A 20,443-nucleotide genomic window follows, 5' to 3' on the forward strand; every position below is an offset into this window, starting at 1 on the left:
TTTTTCTTGCTTCAAGAATCAATTTTATGATTTTTCAGATCATCAATAGCATTTCTCTTTGTTCATCATTCTTTTAAGAGCCAACAACTTTAACATTTATAAACAACAAGATAAAAAATATGCACTGTTTAAGCATTTATTCAGAGAACAAAAAGTATTGTCACCACATCAATATAATTAAACCAAATTCAAGGATGAATTCGAAACTCATGTACTTCTTGTTCTTTTGAAATAAAAACATTTTTCATTTAAGAAAGGTGAAGGATTCATGGAATTATTCATAGCCTTAAGACATAGTTACTAAATACTAATGATCATAAAGTAGAGACACAAAACATAAACAAACATATAGCATAAAAATCGAAAAACAGTGAAATAAGAACAAGGAGTGAGTCCACCTTAGTGGCGTCTTCTTCTTGAAGGACCAATGATGTCTTTAAACTCTTCTATGTCTCTTCCTTGCCTTTGTTTCTCTTCCCTCATTGCTCTTTGATCTTCTCTAATCTCATGGAGAATGATGGAGTGCTCTTGATGTTCCACCCTTAATTGATCCACATTGTAACTCAAATCTTCTAGAGACGTGTTGAGTTGTTCCCAATAGTTATTTGGAGGAAAATGCATCCCTTGAGGCATCTCAGGGATTTCTTGATGATGAGCTTCCTCATGCATCTCTTGAGATCCATGGATGGCTTCTCTTGTTTGCTCCATCCTCTTCTTAGTGATGGCCTTGTCCTCTTCAATGAGGATGTCTCCTTCTATGATAACTCTAGATAAGTAGCATAGATGGCAGATAAGATGAGGAAAAGCTAGCCTCACCATGGTGGAGGACTTTTCGGCTATTTTGTAGAATTCAAGAGAGATGACTTCATGAACTTCTACTTCCTCTCCAATCATGATGCTATGGATCATGATGGCCCGATCCACAGTAACTTCAGATCGGTTGCTAGTGGGGATGATGGAGCATTGGATGAACTCCAACCATCCTCTAGCCACAGGCTTAAGGTCCAGTCTTCTCAGTTGAACTGGCTTGCCTCTTGAGTCTCTTTTCCATTGAGCTCCTTCCACACTGATGCCAAGGCATCTTAGGCTAGTTTCACTAGCATTTTTCTGTTAGTTTTAGTTGTTTTATGCATTTTCTTGAGCTTAAAGTAACCAAGAATGGTTAAATGAATAACAAAGCAATGAACCATCCAAACAGTATGATTTTGATGCAAATTCCATGAGTTTTTAGTTATATTACTTGAATGCTATGAATGGAAGATTTCTCATGAAATGTTGCAAGACTTTGATGCAGTTGTTTGGATGATTTCAGGGAAGAAGAGGTTAGGCAAGGAAGCAACAAAATCAATAAAGGAAGCTTGAATATCACATGTGGAGTTTAAGCTCCAGTTTAAGCTCCAGTTTAAGCTCCAGTTTAAGCTGAAAGTGGCGTTTAACCTCCAGTTTAACCTTAAACTGGAAGTTAAACGCCAGAAATGAAATTCATCAGGGAGCCATTTCCACGTTTAAGCTCCAGTTTAACCTTAAACTGGAGCTTAAACGTGTTCGATCATTCTCCTCCAGGGTTGCTTTCTCCATTTCCACGTTTAAGCTCCAGTTTAACCTTAAACTGGAGCTTAAACGTGTTCGACATTTCTCCTCCAGGGTTGCTTTCTTCCATTCCCACGTTTAAGCTTCAGTTTAACCTTAAACTGAAACTTAAACGTGTTCGACAATTCCACACTCCAGGGTTGCCTTCTTCCATTTTCACGTTTAAGCTTCAGTTTAACCTTAAACTGAAGCTTAAACGTGTTCGACTACTTTACCCTCCAGGGTTGCTTTCTTCCATTTCCACGTTTAAGCTTCAGTTTAACCTTAAACTGAAGCTTAAACGTGCTTGAATTATACCACCTCCAGGAGTGTCCAACGTTTAAGTTGCAGTTTAAGCTTAAACTGCAACTTAAACGCCACTATTTGAAAAGGTTTCTGGGCCAACGATATTGCAGTTTAAGTTAGTATTTGAGCACAAGCATTAACTTAAACGTACTCTGGTATGAAACCCAATTGAATATCATGGTTTATGGGATTGGGCCTGAAGAATTGATGAGTCTGGAATTTCAATTTGTTGAGTCATGTGTCATTACTTGATTATCACTAAGTTGGCTCAATGAATGTTACAGAATTGGATCAGCAGCCTCATCAGAATTATGGATCATAAACCCAAAGCAAAAGGAAATCAGGGAAAGGCCTCAAAGCCCAAGAAACACAACAGAAGCTCAATTTAGAAAGTGTATAAATAGGATAGAATTTAAGTTAGAAAGGACTTTTGGGGATCATTTTTCTAGTTTTCATACTTTTTGTAATTGAATTCAGAGCTATGACTCACTAAACCCCCTTTCATTGGGTTAGGGAGCTCTATTGTAATTCAACGAATCAATAATAGTTTTTTATCTTCTTCTTCAATATTTTCTCTTGAATTTTGTTAGAAAGCTTCTCGATCTAATTCCATTGGTTAGTTGTCTTGGGAAAGAAACTATCCATAATTGGAATCCTTCGGAACCTTGGGAAAGGAATGGAGGATTCATGCTAGAGAAGCTTTCTCACAGTGAATTGGATTGGGGTTTGGATGGATATTGTGACATGTAATCCTACCAAATTGTGGTTCATGAAACTGTGTCGTATAATCAGTGATCGAGCATCATCTCTTCTTATGAACATTTAAACCAAGGGATTGGGAATTTGTTTGTTTTTAGAGAGAATTGGTGAGCCAAGGGATTGGGATCCAATCATATAAGATTGCCAAGCAAAATTCAATGAATGCATTGGTTGAGGAAGGGATAAAAATGTTTTGATTCGGAGATCTCAATATCTCCTGAACCCCAATGAATTCCCCATTTCTGATCTACCACTTTCTCTTTACATTCTGCAATTAAATTCATGCAATCACCCCGATCCCTTTTTAATTTCAGCAATTTAGCTCCTCGCTCTTTAATTCATGCAATTTAAGATTCCGCAATTTCAATTTCTTGCCATTTACGTTTCCCGCCAATTTTACATTCCGCAATTCTCATCTAAATCTTGATTCCGCTCAACTAGAACACACTTCTAATCCAAATTGCTCACTCAACCAATCCTTGTGGGATTCGACCTCACTCTATTGTGAGTTTTTACTTGACGATAACCGGTGCACTTGCCGGAAGGAATTTTTGCCGATCGTGCAATTTCCTAAAATCGTAGCACATCAGGTTTATGGCGCCGTTGCCGGGGATTGGTTTTCGATTGACAATTCTCAAATTGGAAGTTAACTAGATTGAGCATTTTTCTTGTTTGTTAATTCAGTTCAAGTTACTTGTTGAATTTTAATTTCTGCACTCTGTTACTTGCTTTCTTTCTTTATGCCTTTAAATTCAAGCAACTAACTCACTGACTCACTAACTATTTGAATTAATTCCTCAACTGCTCTAACCATACTCTTCCATTAACCAAGAGTATTTCACTTGTTTGTTGCCTGTGCTGTGTTCTTGTATGACAGGTAGGAGAGGAGAGATATCAACTCCTCCATATACCGAACCAGAGAGGACCCTTCATAAACTTAGAAGGGAAGCAAGAGGGAAGAGAGTACTGGGAGAAGAAGAATCTGAAGGAGAATCTGAGGACAATTTTGAGGAAGCTCTAGATCTCAACATGGATAGAGAAGTTCACAACCATGAGAGAGCTGATGGAAACAATGCCATTCCCGAGAGGAGGGTTCTTGGTTCATACATAAACCCAACCTCTGGGAATTGTGGTAGCAGCATTCAGAAACCACCCATTCAGGCCAACAATTTTGAACTCAAACCACAGCTAATATCACTGGTGGAGAATCATTGTTCATTTGGTGGGAGTGCTAATGAAGATCCAAACCAACATCTCACAAAATTCCTGAGAATTTGTGACACTGTGAAGTCCAATGGAGTCCAGGAAGATGCCTATAAACTACTCTTGTTCCCATTTTCACTTAGGGACAAGGCAGCTAAGTGGCTGGAATCATTCCCAAGGGGGAGCCTAACAACATGGGATGAGGTGGAAAGCAAGTTTTTGGCACGTTTCTACCCCCCACAAAAGGTCAATAGGCTTCGATCTGAGGTTCAGACTTTTAGACAACAAGATGGTGAAACTCTCTACGAGGCATGGGAGAGGTTCAAGGAGTTGATAAGGAAATGCCCACCAGACATGTTCCATGACTGGGTGCAATTGCATATTTTCTATGATGGACTTTCTTATGAATCAAGGAAGGCTGTAGACCATTCATCAGGAGGTTCATTGAACAGGAAAAAGACTGTGGAAGAAGCCATTGAAGTGATTGAGACAGTGGCTGAGAATGAGTACTACTATGCTTCAGAGAGACACAACACTAAGGGAGTCATGGAGCTGAACCATGTTGATACAATTCTAGCCCAAAACAAGGTGTTTGCCAAGCAACTAGCAGAGCTCACCAGGAAATTAGGAACAAATCAAGTGGCTGCAATACACACACAAGATCAAGAGGAGGTAAGCACTGAAGGAGGTGAAAGGGAAGAGGCCAACTATGTGGGAAATCAACAAAGGCAACCATATGATCCACATTCCAACACTTACAACCCAGGCTGGAAAAACCACCCAAACTTTGGGTGGGGAAACCAGCAAATCCAACCACAAAACCATAAACCTTACAACCCCAACCAACATAACAATTCCACATACCAAAACTCCAACCAAAGATCATACCAAGCCACACAAAACACTTACTCCCAACCACCATATCATGGCCAAAATAATCAACCTGCCCAACCTAATCCGAACCAACAATTTCAAGATCAATTAAACAGGATAGAGAGAATGCTTGCAACCATGGGTCAAGACATAACCGAATTGAAAGCCTTTAAGGAAGAAGTAAATTCTAACTTGCAAAACCAAGGAGCTGCCATCCAGAAGCTAGAAAATCAAATTGGGTATTTGTCTAAGCAAACCCCTGGGGCAAGCGTTTCTCATGCTGCCAAGGCTATTGCAAGGGAAGAATGTAAGGCCATAACCCTCAGAAGTGGAAAGAAACTAAAGGAGATCTCAAAGGAAACCACAGAGGATGAAGCAAAGGAAAATGTGAGAGACAAGGAACAGGGACAATCTTTTACACCGTCTGCAACAAAAGAAAAAGAAAAAGAGGTCCTGAAGCCTTATACACCCAAAGCACCATATCCTCAACGTTTGATGAAAAGTGAAAAGGATGGTCAATTCTCCAGATTTTTGGAGATTTTCAAGAAGCTTCAAATCAACATTCCGTTTGCTGAGGCAATAGAGCAAATGCCACTCTATGCAAAATTCTTAAAGGAATTAATGACCAAGAAGAGAAGCTGGAGAAATGAGGAAACTGTGTTGTTGACTGAAGAATGCAGTGCCATCATTCAACACAAATTGCCTCAGAAATTGAAGGATCCAGGCAGTTTCCAAATTCCCTGCATCATAAGAGAAGTCATGGTGGAGAAGGCCTTGTGTGACTTAGGGGCCAGTATCAATTTGATGTCCCTAACAATGATGAGAAGAATGAAGATTGAGGAAGCCAAACCAACAAGAATGGCCCTCCAATTGGCAGATCGAACTTTTAAAATCCCTCATGGGATAGTTGAGGATTTGTTGGTGAAAGTGGGAGATTTTATATTTCCTGCCGATTTTGTGGTGTTAGATATGGAGGAAGAAGCCAAAGCTTCGATAATCCTGGGAAGACCCTTCCTGGCTACTGCTGGAGCCATCATAGATGTCCAAAAGGGTGAACTCACTCTTAGATTACATGATGAGCAATTGGTGTTTAACGTATTCAAGGCAATGAGCTATCCATCAGAATCACTAAAGGAATGCATGAGGGTGGATGTAGTGGACATTGCAATACAAGAAACCTTTGAGGAAACAACAAAGGAAGTGGCAGAGGAGGAGTTCACCAAGGATATTGAAGTTAGTGACATCAAGGCTGCTGAAACAACCATGCCAAGCATGCCAGAGAAAGTGAAAGAAGAGAAGGAAGCACCAAAACCTGAGCTCAAAGCATTGCCCCCTAATCTCAAGTATGCATACTTGGGTAGTGATGAGAGCCATCCTGTTATCATTAGCTCTGCCCTGAGCCAAGAACAGGAAGAAGAATTGATCAAGGTGCTACAAACTCATCAAGATGCCATTGGATGGACCCTAGCTGATTTGAAGGGGATAAGTTCATCCATATGCATGCATAAAATCTTGTTAGAAGAGGATGCTAGACCCTCCATTCAAGCTCAGAGAAGATTGAATCCCGTCATGAAAGAAGTGGTACAAAAGGAGGTCATGAAGTTATGGCAGGAAGGGGTAATCTACCCCATTTCTGATAACCCATGGGTTAGTCCCATCCATGTAGTTCCCAAGAAAGGTGGCATAACTGTGGTGCTAAATGAGAGGAACGAACTCATACCCACAAGAAATGTCACTGGGTGGAGGATGTGCATAGACTACAGGAAGCTCAATGAAGCCACCAGAAAAGATCATTTCCCACTCCCATTCATGGATCAGATGCTTGAAAGGCTTGCAGGACATGCTTACTATTGCTTTCTGGATGGATACTCAGGCTATAATCAGATAGTAGTTGATCCAAGAGATCAAGAGAAAACATCATTTGTTTGTCCATATGGAGTTTTTGCTTATAGACGCATGCCCTTTGGATTGTGCAATGCACCTGCCACTTTCCAAAGATGCATGCTGTCCATCTTTTCGGACATGATTGAAAAATTTATTGAGGTTTTCATGGATGATTTTTCTGTGTTTGGAGATTCTTTTCCTAGCTGCCTACACCACCTTGCCTTGGTGCTTAAGAGATGCCAAAAGACCAACCTAGTATTAAATTGGGAAAAGTGTCATTTCATGGTCACAGAAGGAATAGTCCTTGGCCACAAAATCTCTAATAGAGGCATTGAGGTGGACAGAGCTAAGGTGGAACTCATTGAAAAACTACCTCCACCAAGTAATGTCAAGGCAGTTAGGAGTTTTTTGGGACACGCTGGGTTTTACAGAAGGTTTATTAGAGACTTTTCTAAAATAGCCAAACCTTTGAGTAACTTGCTTGTCTCTGATACACCCTTTGTATTTGATAAAAATTGCATGCTAGCCTATGAACTTTTGAAGCAAAAACTTTCCTCTGCACCTATCATTGCCCCACCTGATTGGAACTTACCTTTTGAACTGATGTGTGATGCATCAGACCTTGCTATTAGGGCAGTGTTAGGACAAAGGAAAGACAATTTGGTACATGTGATTTATTATGCCAGTAAAGTCTTGAATGATAACCAAAGGAATTACACAACCACTGAAAAAGAACTCTTGGCAATAGTCTTTGCATTTGACAAATTTAGATCCTATCTCATTGGATCTAAAGTCATTGTCTTCACTGATCATTCAGCTTTAAAATACTTACTTGCTAAACAAGAATCCAAACCAAGACTTATTAGATGGGTTCTTTTGTTGCAGGAATTTGACATTGAAATCAAAGACAAGAAGGGTGTAGAGAACAAGGTGGCAGACCATTTATCAAGGATACCATGTGAAGAAGGAAGCACACAAAGCACACATATAAATGAGTGCTTTCCTGATGAACAACTCATGGTAATTCACAAAGCACCCTGGTTTGCAGACATAGCAAACTTCAAGGCCACTGGGAGTTTGCCGTTGGAATTTAACAAGCATCAAAGGAAGAAATTGGTAAATGATGCCAAATACTTCATCTGGGACGAACCATACTTGTTCAAAAAATGTTCGGATGGCATACTCAGAAGATGCATATCAGAGGAAGAAGGAAGGGATGTCTTATGGGACTGCCATGGCTCCACTTATGGAGGACATTTTGCAGGAGAAAGAACAGCAGCTAAGGTGTTGCAGTGTGGTTTTTATTGGCCCACTATCTTCAAAGATGCAAAGGAACTAGTGAAGCACTGCCATGAATGCCAGAAAGCGGGGAACCTGCCAAGAAGAAATGAAATGCCACAACAATTCATTCTGGAACTTGAATTGTTTGATGTATGGGGGATAGATTTCATGGGACCCTTTCCCACCTCATACTCAAATAATTACATCCTTGTGGCAGTAGACTATGTCTCCAAATGGGTTGAAGCAATAGCAACTCCAACCAATGATAATAAGGTAGTCATAAACTTCCTCAGAAAACACATTTTTTGCCGTTTTGGGGTTCCAAGAGCAATCATCAGTGATGGAGGAAGCCATTTCTGCAACAAACCATTAGAGGCATTGCTTCTAAAATATGGAGTCAAACACAAGGTAGCCACACCATACCATCCACAGACAAGTGGGCAAGCCGAAATATCTAATAGGGAACTCAAAAGAATCCTGGAAAAGACTGTGGGAACTTCAAGGAAGGACTGGTCGATTAAGCTAGATGATGCTCTTTGGGAATATAGGACAGCTTTCAAAACACCAATTGGAATGTCTCCTTACCAACTAGTATATGGAAAAGCTTGCCATTTGCCACTGGAGTTGGAGCACAAGGCATTCTGGGCCTTGAAACTCTTGAACTTGGACAGCAAAGCTGCTGGAGAAAGAAGGATGTTGCAAATTCAAGAGTTGGAAGAATTCAGAGCTGAAGCTTATGAGAATGCCAAAATTTACAAAGAAAGAGCAAAGAAGAAGCATGACAGCAACATAGCCCCAAGGAAATTTGAAGAGGGACAAAAAGTATTGCTCTACAATTCTAGGCTGAAGCTATTTCCAGGGAAGCTAAAATCAAGGTGGTCTGGACCGTTCCTTGTCACCAAGGTCTCCCAATATGGACAAGTAGAAATCATGGAAGAAAAGTCACAACGAACCTTCACTGTGAATGGTCAAAGACTCAAACATTACTTGGGAGATGTGGAGGAGAAGGACAAGGTTAAATATCACCTCAACTGAGGAAGCTGACCGTCAAGCTAATGACGTTAAAGAAGCGCTTGTTGGGAGGCAACCCAACCTGAGGTACTACTCCCTTGCTGTTTCTTTTATTTGTTTCAATAAAAAGGTGAAGTAGTTTCTGTGCATTGCAAAGAATTAAGTTTGGTGTTTCACACCAAACAATGAATTCGTGGATCAATAATTCAAAGGGGAATGTGTGACTCTAAGTTTGGTGTTCCACCATACAGATCAACTGAACACAACAACCTTTGAATTATATGAAAGGAACAACCATTCTAAGCAATCACAGAAATGCTTAAAATCCTTAGCAGCAACTTCATTCCAAGGAGAATTCAAGGATTCAAAGAGCAGAGGAGTAAGTAGGAGACTAAGTTTGGTGTTCACACACCAACTTAGGACTCAGACACTTGCCCATACATAGTTGAGCTAACCACTCAAGTGCTTGAGAAGCAAGCAACTTCATCACTCTTTGCAGGAAAGGAAACAAGGATCTTAGAAAGAACATGAAGCAACAACTAGGAGAAGAAGGAGAAATCAAATTGTTTCCTGGCAACAAAGAGAAAACAAGAAATTTCACAAGGTGGTGTTGTTCCTTGACCATTCTTTAAAAGGCAAACAAAAGCATGCTTGTTCTGGTTTAAACTGTAATTGTTGAATCTTTCTGGAATGTGAAGTTTTTAGTATGAGTGATGGTTTACTGCTTTGAATAAAGTGAATGCCTAGATGTTTGGATATAACTTCACCTTCTTAAACAAATGCTTGCCATGCTTGTTCTGTTTCCAAAAATAAAAGAAAAGTTTGAACAAAAGTAACTTGGCTCAATTAGTGACAAATCAAGTAGAATTAAGTGGTGGTATGCATGCTTGATTGTTTAGTCAGATCACTGGAAATTGAGTGTAGAATTATCATTTTTGTGTAGAAGTTTGAATACTGTCTATGGATCTTGATGAATAAATGTCTTTGGCCATGAAAAAGAAAGAAAAAGAAGAAGAAAAAGCCACTGAAAAAGGGCAACCAAAAAGCAAAAAAAATTGAGAAAATAAGCTAGGCACCAATGGTTTGAACTTCTGAGACAAATGCCTGTGGTGTTTATGTATTAAGGATATGCTTGGATGAATAGGTTCTGAGGAGTGTTTCAACACTTGGTAACTTGGGTTAACTAACCCGGGATTATCAACCAAAAGTCCATTATCAAGAGCAACCTAAATACAAAACATTTAGTCACACAAAGAGGTGCTGGGCACCAATGTCTCAAGAAGAAATGTGAACTAAAATGCCTGTAGTGGATATGTGTAGTGCACTGATAAGAAAAAGAAAATGCCAAAGGCTTGTGCAACACATGACACTGAGCAAACAAGGAGCAAAGGAGCTCTAAGAAAAAGAAAAACAAAGAAGGGAAAAGTGCCAAGGACATAAGAATAACAAGAGGCCATAGCAGTGTTTGATGGATGCAATGAAAAAGTGATAATCTTACCTGATAAGAATGAAAAAGTGATGCTGCAACTTTCTGCATAAAACCCTTCTGATGAACTTCAAGTGCTTACTAATATAGCCAATGTAATTGCTTTCTGTTTCATACTTTCTTCTCAAATAACTCAGGACTTGCTTAGGGACAAGCAAGTATTAAGTTTGGTGTTGTGATGCCAAGGCATCTTAGGCTAGTTTCACTAGCATTTTTCTGTTAGTTTTAGTTGTTTTATGCATTTTCTTGAGCTTAAAGTAACCAAGAATGGTTAAATGAATAACAAAGCAATGAACCATCCAAACAGTATGATTTTGATGCAAATTCCATGAGTTTTTAGTTATATTACTTGAATGCTATGAATGGAAGATTTCTCATGAAATGTTGCAAGACTTTGATGCAGTTGTTTGGATGATTTCAGGGAAGAAGAGGTTAGGCAAGGAAGCAACAAAATCAATAAAGGAAGCTTGAATATCACATGTGGAGTTTAAGCTCCATTTTAAGCTCCAGTTTAAGCTCCAGTTTAAGCTGAAAGTGGCGTTTAACCTCCAGTTTAACCTTAAACTGGAAGTTAAACGCCAGAAATGAAATTCATCAGGGAGCCATTTCCACGTTTAAGCTCCAGTTTAACCTTAAACTGGAGCTTAAACGTGTTCGATCATTCTCCTCCAGGGTTGCTTTCTCCATTTCCATGTTTAAGCTCCAGTTTAACCTTAAACTGGAGCTTAAACGTGTTCGACCTTTCTCCTCCAGGGTTGCTTTCTTCCATTCCCACGTTTAAGCTTCAGTTTAACCTTAAACTGAAGCTTAAACGTGTTCGACAATTCCACACTCCAGGGTTGCCTTCTTCCATTTCCACGTTTAAGCTTCAGTTTAACCTTAAACTGAAGCTTAAACGTGTTCGACTACTTTACCCTCCAGGGTTGCTTTCTTCCATTTCCACGTTTAAGCTTCAGTTTAACCTTAAACTGAAGCTTAAACGTGCTTGAATTATACCACCTCCAGGAGTGTCCAACGTTTAAGTTGCAGTTTAAGCTTAAACTGCAACTTAAACGCCACTATTTGAAAAGGTTTCTGGGCCAACGATATTGCAGTTTAAGTTAGTATTTGAGCACAAGCATTAACTTAAACGTACTCTGGTATGAAACCCAATTGAATATCATGGTTTATGGGATTGGGCCTGAAGAATTGATGAGTCTGGAATTTCAATTTGTTGAGTCATGTGTCATTACTTGATTATCACTAAGTTGGCTCAATGAATGTTACAGAATTGGATCAGCAGCCTCATCAGAATTATGGATCATAAACCCAAAGCAAAAGGAAATCAGGGAAAGGCCTCAAAGCCCAAGAAACACAACAGAAGCTCAATTTAGAAAGTGTATAAATAGGATAGAATTTAAGTTAGAAAGGACTTTTGGGGATCATTTTTCTAGTTTTCATACTTTTTGTAATTGAATTCAGAGCTATGACTCACTAAACCCCCTTTCATTGGGTTAGGGAGCTCTATTGTAATTCAACGAATCAATAATAGTTTTTTATCTTCTTCTTCAATCTTTTCTCTTGAATTTTGTTAGAAAGCTTCTCGATCTAATTCCATTGGTTAGTTGTCTTGGGAAAGAAACTATCCATAATTGGAATCCTTCGGAACCTTGGGAAAGGAATGGAGGATTCATGCTAGAGAAGCTTTCTCACAGTGAATTGGATTGGGGTTTGGATGGATATTGTGACATGTAATCCTACCAAATTGTGGTTCATGAAACTGTGTGGTATAATCAGTGATCGAGCATCATCTCTTCTTATGAACATTTAAACCAAGGGATTGGGAATTTGTTTGTTTTTAGAGAGAATTGGTGAGCCAAGGGATTGGGATCCAATCATATAAGATTGCCAAGCAAAATTCAATGAATGCATTGGTTGAGGAAGGGATAAAAATGTTTTGATTCGGAGATCTCAATATCTCCTGAACCCCAATGAATTCCCCATTTCTGATCTACCACTTTCTCTTTACATTCTGCAATTAAATTCATGCAATCACCCCGATCCCTTTTTAATTTCAGCAATTTAGCTCCTCGCTCTTTAATTCATGCAATTTAAGATTCCGCAATTTCAATTTCTTGCCATTTACGTTTCCCGCCAATTTTACATTCCGCAATTCTCGTCTAAATCTTGATTCCGCTCAACTAGAACACACTTCTAATCCGAATTGCTCACTCAACCAATCCTTGTGGGATTCGACCTCACTCTATTGTGAGTTTTTACTTGACGATAACCGGTGCACTTGCCGGAAGGAATTTTTGCCGATCGTGCAATTTCCTAAAATCGTAGCACATCACACACATATGTCCATAAGGACTTGGTCCAACCTTTGATCAAAGTTGACCCTTCTAGTGTAGGGGCGTGCATCTCCTTGCATCATGGGCAAGTTGAATGTCAACCTCACATTTTCTGGACTAAAATCTAAGTATTTCCCCCAAACCACTGTAAGATAGTTCTTTGGATTCGGGTTCATACTTTGATCATGGTTCCTAGTGATCCATGCATTAGCATAGAACTTTTGAACCCCATTCAACAAGTCGGAATCCTAATGGTTCAAGAGTTCTATGCCAATGCATGGATCACCAAGAACCATGATCAAAGTGTGAACCAGGACCCAAAGAATTGGCTTACAATGGTTCGGGGGAAATACTTAGATTTTAGTCTGAAAAATGTGAGGTTGGCATTCAACTTGCCCATGATGCAAGGAGATAAACACCCTTACACTAGAAGGGTCAACTTTGATCAAAGGTTGGACCAAGTCCTCACAGACATTTGTGAAGAGGGCGCTCAATGGAAGAGAGATTCAAGAGGGAAGCCGGTTCAATTGAGAAGGCATGACCTCAAGCCCGTAGCTAGGGGATGGTTGGAGTTTATCCAACGCTCAATCATTCCCACTAGCAACCGGTCTGAAGTTACTCTAGACCGGGCCATCATGATCCATAGCATCATGATTGGAGAAGAAGTAGAAGTTCATGAGGTTATAGCCCAAGAACTCTATAAGGTGGCGGACAAGTCCTCTACCTTGGCAAGGTTAGCCTTTCCTCATCTCATTTGTCACCTCTGTTATTCAGTTGGAGTTGACATAGAGGGAGACACCCCCATTGATGAGGACAAGCCCATCACTAAGAAAAGGATGGAGCAAACAAGAGATCCCACTCATCATGAAATCCCTGAGATGCCTCAAGGGATGCACTTTCCTCCACAAAACTATTGGGAGCAAATCAACACCTCCCTAGGAGAATTGAGTTCCAACATGGGACGACTAAGGGTGGAGCACCAAGAACATTCCATCCTCCTCCATGAAATTAGAGAAGACCAAAGAATCCTGAGAGAGGAGCAACAAAGGCAAGGAAGAGACATTGAGGAGCTCAAACACTCCATAAGACCTTCAAGAGGAAGAACAAGCCATCACTAAGGTGGACCCGTTCTTTAATCTCCTTGTTCTTTATTTTCCTGTTTTTCGAATTTTCATGCTTATGTTTATCCATGTTTGTGTCTTATGATCATTAGTGTCTTAGTGTCTATGCCTCAAAGTTATGAATGTCCTATGAATCCATCACCTTTCTTAAAATAAAAAAAAATGTTCTTAATTGAAAAAAGAGAAGAATTGCATGAACTTTGAATTTTATAACAGATTAATTATTTTGATGTGGTGGCAATACTTTTGTTTTCTGAATGTATGCTTGAACAGTGCATATGTCTTTTGAATTTGTTATTCATGAATGTTAAAAGTGTTGGCTCTTAAAAGAATGATGAAAAAGGAGACATGTTACTGAGGATCTGAAAAATCATAAAAATGATTCTTGAAGCAAGAAAAAGCAGTGAATTCAAAACGAAAAAAAGAAGAAAGAGAAAAATGAAAGAAAAAGAAAGAAATAAAGTTGTGATCCAAGGCAAAAAGAGTGTGCTTAAGAACCCTGGACACCTCTAATTGGGGACTCTAGCAAAGCTGAGTCACAATCTGAAAAGGTTCACCCAATTATGTGTCTGTGGCATGTATGTATCCGGTGGTAATACTGGAAGACAGAGTGCTTTGGGCCACGGCCAAGACTCATAAAGTAGCTGTGTTCAAGAATCATCATACTTAACTAGGAGAATCAATGACACTATCTGGATTCTGAGTTCCTAAAGAAGCCAATCATTCTGAATTTCAAAGGATAAAGTGAGATGCCAAAACTGTTCAGAGGCAAAAAGCTAAAGCCCCGCTCATCTAATTAATACTGATCTTCATAGATGTTTTTGGAGTTCATTGCATATTCTCTTCTTTTTATCTTGTTTGATTTTCAGTTGCTTGGGGACAAGCAACAATTTAAGTTTGGTGTTGTGATGAGCGGATAATTTGTACGCTTTTTGGCATTGTTTTTAGTATATTTTTAGTAGATTTAGTTAGATTTTAGTATATTTTTATTAGTTTTTAGTTAAAATTCACTTTTCTGGACTTTACTATGAGTTTGTGTGTTTTTCTGTGATTTCAGGTATTTTCTGGCTGAAATTGAGGGATCTGAGCAAAAATCTGATTCAGAGACTAAAAGGACTGCAGATGCTGTTGGATTCTGACCTCCCTGCATTCGAAGTGGATTTTCCAGAGCTACAGAAGCCCAATTGGCGCGCTCTCAATGGCGTTGGAAAGTAGACATCTTGGGCTTTCCAGCAATGTATAATAGTTCATACTTTGCTCGAGATTTGATGGCCCAAACCGGCGTTCTAAATCAGCTCAAAACTGCCCGGCGTTTAACGCCGGAACTGGCACAAAAATGGGAGTTAAACGCCCAAACTGGCACAAAAGCTGGCGTTTAACTCCAAGAAGAGTCTCTACACGAAAATGCTCCAATTCTCAGCCCAAGCACACACCAAGTGGGCCCGAAAGTGAATTTTTATGTCATTTACTCATCTTTGTAAATCTTAAGCTACTAGTTCCCTATAAGTAGGACCTTTTACTATTGTATTTTCATCTTGGTTCTTCTGGTTCCCTCTCTGGGGCCGAGGCCAATGATCACTCTTGTTCTTATGTATTTTCAACGGTGGAGTTTCTACACACCATAGATTAAGGTGTGGAGCCCTGCTGTACCTCGAGTATTAATGCAATTACTATTGTTCTTCTATTCAATTCAGCTTATTCTTGTTCTAAGATATTCATTTGCACCCAAGAACTTGATGAATGTGATGATTATGTGACGCTCATCATCATTCTCACTTATGAATGCGTGACTGACAACCACTTCCGTTCTACAAGCAAACAAGGCTCTAATGTTTATCTCTTGGGTTCTTTAACCGGAATCTTCGTGGTATAAGCTAGAATTGATGGCGGCATTCAAGAGAATCCGGAAGGTCTAAACCTTGTTTGTGGTATTCTGAGTAGGATTCAATGATTGAATGACTGTGACGAGCTTCAAACTCGCGATTGTGCGGCGTTAGTGACAGACGCAAAAGAATCACTGGATTCTATTCCGACATGATCGAGAACCGACAGCTGAATAGCCGTGCCGTGACAGGGTGCGTTGAACATTTTCACTGAGAGAACGGGACTGTAGCCATTGACAACGGTGATGCCCAACATACAGCTTGCCATGGAAAGGAGTAAGAAGGATTGGATGAAGACAGTAGGAAAGCAGAGAGACGGAAGGGACAAAGCATCTTCACACGCTTATCTGAAGTTCTCACCAATGAATTGCATAAGTATCTCTATCCTTATCTTATATTTTATATTATCCTCCATAACCATTTGAGTCTGCCTGACTGAGATTTACAAGATGACCATAGCTTGCTTCATACCAACAATCTCTGTGGGATCGACCTTTACTCACGTAAGGTTTATTACTTGGACGACCCAGTACACTTGCTGGTTAGTTGTGATCAAGAGTTGAGATTGCAATTGAGCGTACCATGTTGATGGCGCCATTGATGATCACAATTTCGCCCACCATCTTCCAAGGATGATGCATTCATCCTCCTCCTTCCTAGTGTCTAAGATTATGAAATCAGTAGGGATGTAAAGGCCTTCAACCTTTACTAACACGTCCTCTACCAATCCATAATCTTGTCTTACTGACTTGTCTGCCATTTGTAATGAGAATATGGCAGGCTGTACCTCAATGATCCCCAGCTTCTCCATTACAGAGAGTGGCATAAGATTTATGCCTGACCCTAGGTCACACAGAGCCTTGTCAAAGGTTGTGGTGCCTATGGTACAGGGTATTAAGAATTTACCAGGATCTTATCCCTTTTGTGATAAAGTTTGCTGAACCCATGTATCTAGTTCACTAATGAGCAAGGGAGGTTCACCTTCCCAAGTCTCATTGCCAAACAACTTGGCATTCAGCTTCATGATGGCTCTTAGATATTGAGCAACTTACTCTCCAGTCACATCTTCATCCTCTTCAGAGGAAAAATAGTCTTCAAAGCTCATGAATGGTAGAAGGAGGTTTAATGGGATCTTTATGGTCTCTCTATGACCTTCAGATTCCTTTGGGTCCTTAATAGGGAGCTCCTTCTTACTTGAGAGACGTCCCATGAGGTCTTCCTCATTGGGATTCACGTTCTCTCCTTCCTCTCTAGGTTCGGCCATGTTGACTATGTCAATGGTCTTGCACTCTCTTTTTGGATTCTCTTCAGTATTGCTTGGGAGAGTACTAGGAGGAGTTTCAGTGACTTTCTTACTCAGCTAATCCACTTGTGCCTCTAAACTTCTAATGGAGGACCTTGTTTCACTCATGAAACTTAAAGTGGCCTTAGACAGATCAGAGACTATGTTTGCTAAGTTAGAGGGGCTCTGCTCAGAATTCTCTGTCTGTTGCCAAGAAGATGATGGAAAAGGCTTGCTATTGCCAAACCTATTTCTTCCACCATTATTAAAGCCTTGTTGAGGCTTTTCTTGATCCTTCTATGAGAAATTTGGATGGTTTCTCCATGAGGGGTTATAGGTGTTGCCAAAGGCGTCCCCCATGTAATTTACCTCTGCCATTGCAGGGTTTTTAGGATCATAAGTTTCTTCTTCAGAAGGTGCCTCTTTAGTACTGTTGGATGCATTTTGCCATCCATTCAGACTTTCAGAAATTATGTTGACTTGCTGAGTCAACATCTTGTTCTGAGCCAATATGGCATTCAAAGCATCAATTTCAAGAACTCTCTTCCTCTGAGGCATCCCATTATTCACGAAATTCCTCTCAGAAGTGTACATGAATTGGTTATTTGCAACCATTTCAATAAGTTCCTGAGCTTCTGCAGGCGTTTTCTTTAGGTGAATGGATCCACCTGCAGAATGGTCCAGTAACATCTTAGAGAACTCAGATAGACCATAATAGAATATATCTATCATGATCCACTCTGAAAACATGTTAGAAGGACACTTTTTGGTCATCTGCTTGTATCTTTCCCAAGCTTCATAGAGGGATTCACCATCTTTTTGCTTGAAGGTCTGAACATTCACTCTAAGCTTGCTCAGCTTTTGAGGAGGAAAGAACTTAACCAAGAAGGCCGTGACCAGCTTATCCCAAGAGTCCAAGCTATCTTTAGGTTTTGAGTCCAACCATGTTCTAGCTCTGCCTCTTACAGCAAAAGGGAAAAGCATGAGCCTGTAGACTTCAGGATCTACTCCATTAGTCTTAACAGTCTCACAGATCTGCAAGAACTCAGTTAAAAACTGGTAGGGATCTTCTGATGGAAGTCCATAAAACTTGCAGTTTTGTTGCATTAGAGTAACTAGTTGAGATTTCAGCTCAAAATTGTTTGCTCCAATGGCAGGAATTGAGATGCTTCTTCCATCAAATTTGGAAGTAGGTGTAGTATAATCACCAAGCATCCTCCTTGCATTATTGTTGTTAGGTTCGGCTGCCATATCCTTTTCTTGTTCGAAAATTTCAGCAAGGTTGTCTCTCATTTGTTGTAATTTAGCTTCTCTTAGTTTTCTCTTCAGAGTCCTTTCAAGTTCAGGGTCAGCTTCAACAAGAATGCCTTTTTCCTTGTTCCTGCTCATATGAAAGAGAAGAGAACAGAAGAAGAAAAGGAATCCTCTATCTCCCAGTATAGAGATTCCTTTATGTTAGTAGAAGAAGAAGGAAATAGAGGAAGAAAAAGGTAAGAATCCAAACACAAGGGTGAAGATAGGTTCAGATTCCTGAGATGAAGAGAAGTGTTAGTGAATAAATAAATAAATAGAAGAAGATGAGGGGGAGAGAGTTCGAAAATTAATTTTGAAAAAGGGTTAGTGATTTTCGAAAATTAAGAAAATAAATAAAATTAAAATTAAAATTTGAAACAATTAATTAATTAAGAAAATTTCAAAAAAGAGTGAGATATTTTCGAAAATTTGAGAGAGAAAATTAGTTAAGTGATTTTGAAAAAAATAAGAAACAAACAAAAAGTCAATTAGTTAGTTGAAAAAGATATGAGAATTAATTTTGAAAAGATAAGAAGATAAGAAAAGATATTTTGAAATCAAATTTTTGAAAAATATATAATTTTAAAAGATATGATAAAAGGATATAATTTTTTAAGAAAAAGATATTTTAAAAAAGATTCAATTTTTAAAATTAAAATTGATTACTTGACTAACAAGAAACTAAAAGATATGATTCTAGAATTTAAAGATTGAACCTTTCTTAACAAGAAAGTAACAAACTTCCAATTTTTGAATCAATCACATTACTTGTTAGTTAAGTTTCAAAAATTTGAAATAAAATTAAGAAAAAGATTTTGAAAGATGTTTTCAAATTTTCGAAAATCATAAAAAAAATTGAAAAAGATTTGATTGTTGAAAAAGTTTTTGAAAAGATAAGATTTTTAAAATTGAAAATTTGACTTGACTTATAAGAAATAGCTAAGTTTTAAAAATTTTTGACTAAGTCAACTCAAATTTTCGAAAATTATGAACAAATTAAGGAAAAGATATTTTTATTTTTGAATTTTTAAAGAGGAGAGAGAAAAACATAAAAATGACCCAAAACATGAAAATTTTGGATTAAAACACTTAATGCATGCAAAAACACTATGAATGTCAAGATGAACACCAAGAACACTTTGAAGGTCATGATGAACATCAAGAACATATTTTTGAAAAAATTTTTATGCAAAGAAAACATGCAAGACACCAAACTTAGAAATCTTTAATGCTTAAACAATATGAATGCAAAAATGCACATGAAAAACAATAAAAGATACAAACAAGAAAACATCAAGATCAAACAAGAAGACTTACCAAGAACAACTTGAAGATCATGAAGAACAATATGAATGCATGAATTTTCGAAAATTGCAAGAACAAGATGAATATGCAATTGACACCCAACTTATAAATTGACTCAAGACTCAAACAAGAAACACAGAATATATTATTTTTGGTTTTTATGATTTTATTAATTTTTTTGGATTTTTGTAATAAATTTTTTGAAAACATATTTTGGAAAAAGAAAGTAATGAATCCAAAGTCCTTATTCAGAATTCCAGGAATCATGTAATGTTAGTCAAAAGCTCCGGTCCAGGAATTAGATATGGCTTTACAGCCAACCAGACTTCAACATGTTACATGAACTCTAGAATCCATTCTTAAGAATTTTGAAAAAATTTCGAAAACAGGTGAGAAAATTCTTTGAAAGATTTTTGAAAAATTTTTGAAAATAAAACAAAAAGAAAATTACCTAATCTGAGCAACAAGATGAACCGTCAGTTGTCCATACTCGAACAATCCCCGGCAACGGCGCCAAAAACTTGGTGCACGAAATTGTGATCTCTAACAATGGCATTCAACTTGGTATGCGCGTTTATAACTCAGCACTTTGTTGACAACTTCGCATCACTAACCAGCAAGTGTACTGGGTCGTCCAAGTAATAAACTTTACGTGAGTAAGGGTCGATCCCAGAGATTGTTGGAATGAAGCAAGCTACGGTCATCTTGTAAATCTCAGTCAGGCGGATAATAAATGGTTATGGAGTTTTCAAATAATAATAATAATAAATAAACAGAAAATAAAGGTAAAAATACTTATGTAAATCATTGGTAAGAGTTTCAGATAAGTATACGGAGATGCTGTGTTCCTTTTG

General features: G+C 38.6%; 2 non-coding genes across 2 annotated transcripts; one reads left to right on the forward strand and one right to left on the reverse strand.

The window, feature by feature from the left end:
* Positions 1-4,089: 4,089 nt before the first annotated feature.
* Positions 4,090-4,193, reverse strand: LOC130949840 (small nucleolar RNA R71). Its single transcript, XR_009073472.1, has one exon. It is a non-coding gene; the product is annotated as a small nucleolar RNA R71 (small nucleolar RNA).
* A 13,546-nt stretch (positions 4,194-17,739) lies between these two features.
* LOC130953097 (small nucleolar RNA R71) lies at positions 17,740-17,843 on the forward strand. The gene has a single exon (XR_009075275.1). It is a non-coding gene; the product is annotated as a small nucleolar RNA R71 (small nucleolar RNA).
* Positions 17,844-20,443: the final 2,600 nt, after the last annotated feature.

The sequence above is a fragment of the Arachis stenosperma genome, chromosome 1 (assembly GCF_014773155.1).
Source record: "Arachis stenosperma cultivar V10309 chromosome 1, arast.V10309.gnm1.PFL2, whole genome shotgun sequence".
Classification (NCBI taxonomy): Eukaryota; Viridiplantae; Streptophyta; class Magnoliopsida; order Fabales; family Fabaceae; genus Arachis; species Arachis stenosperma.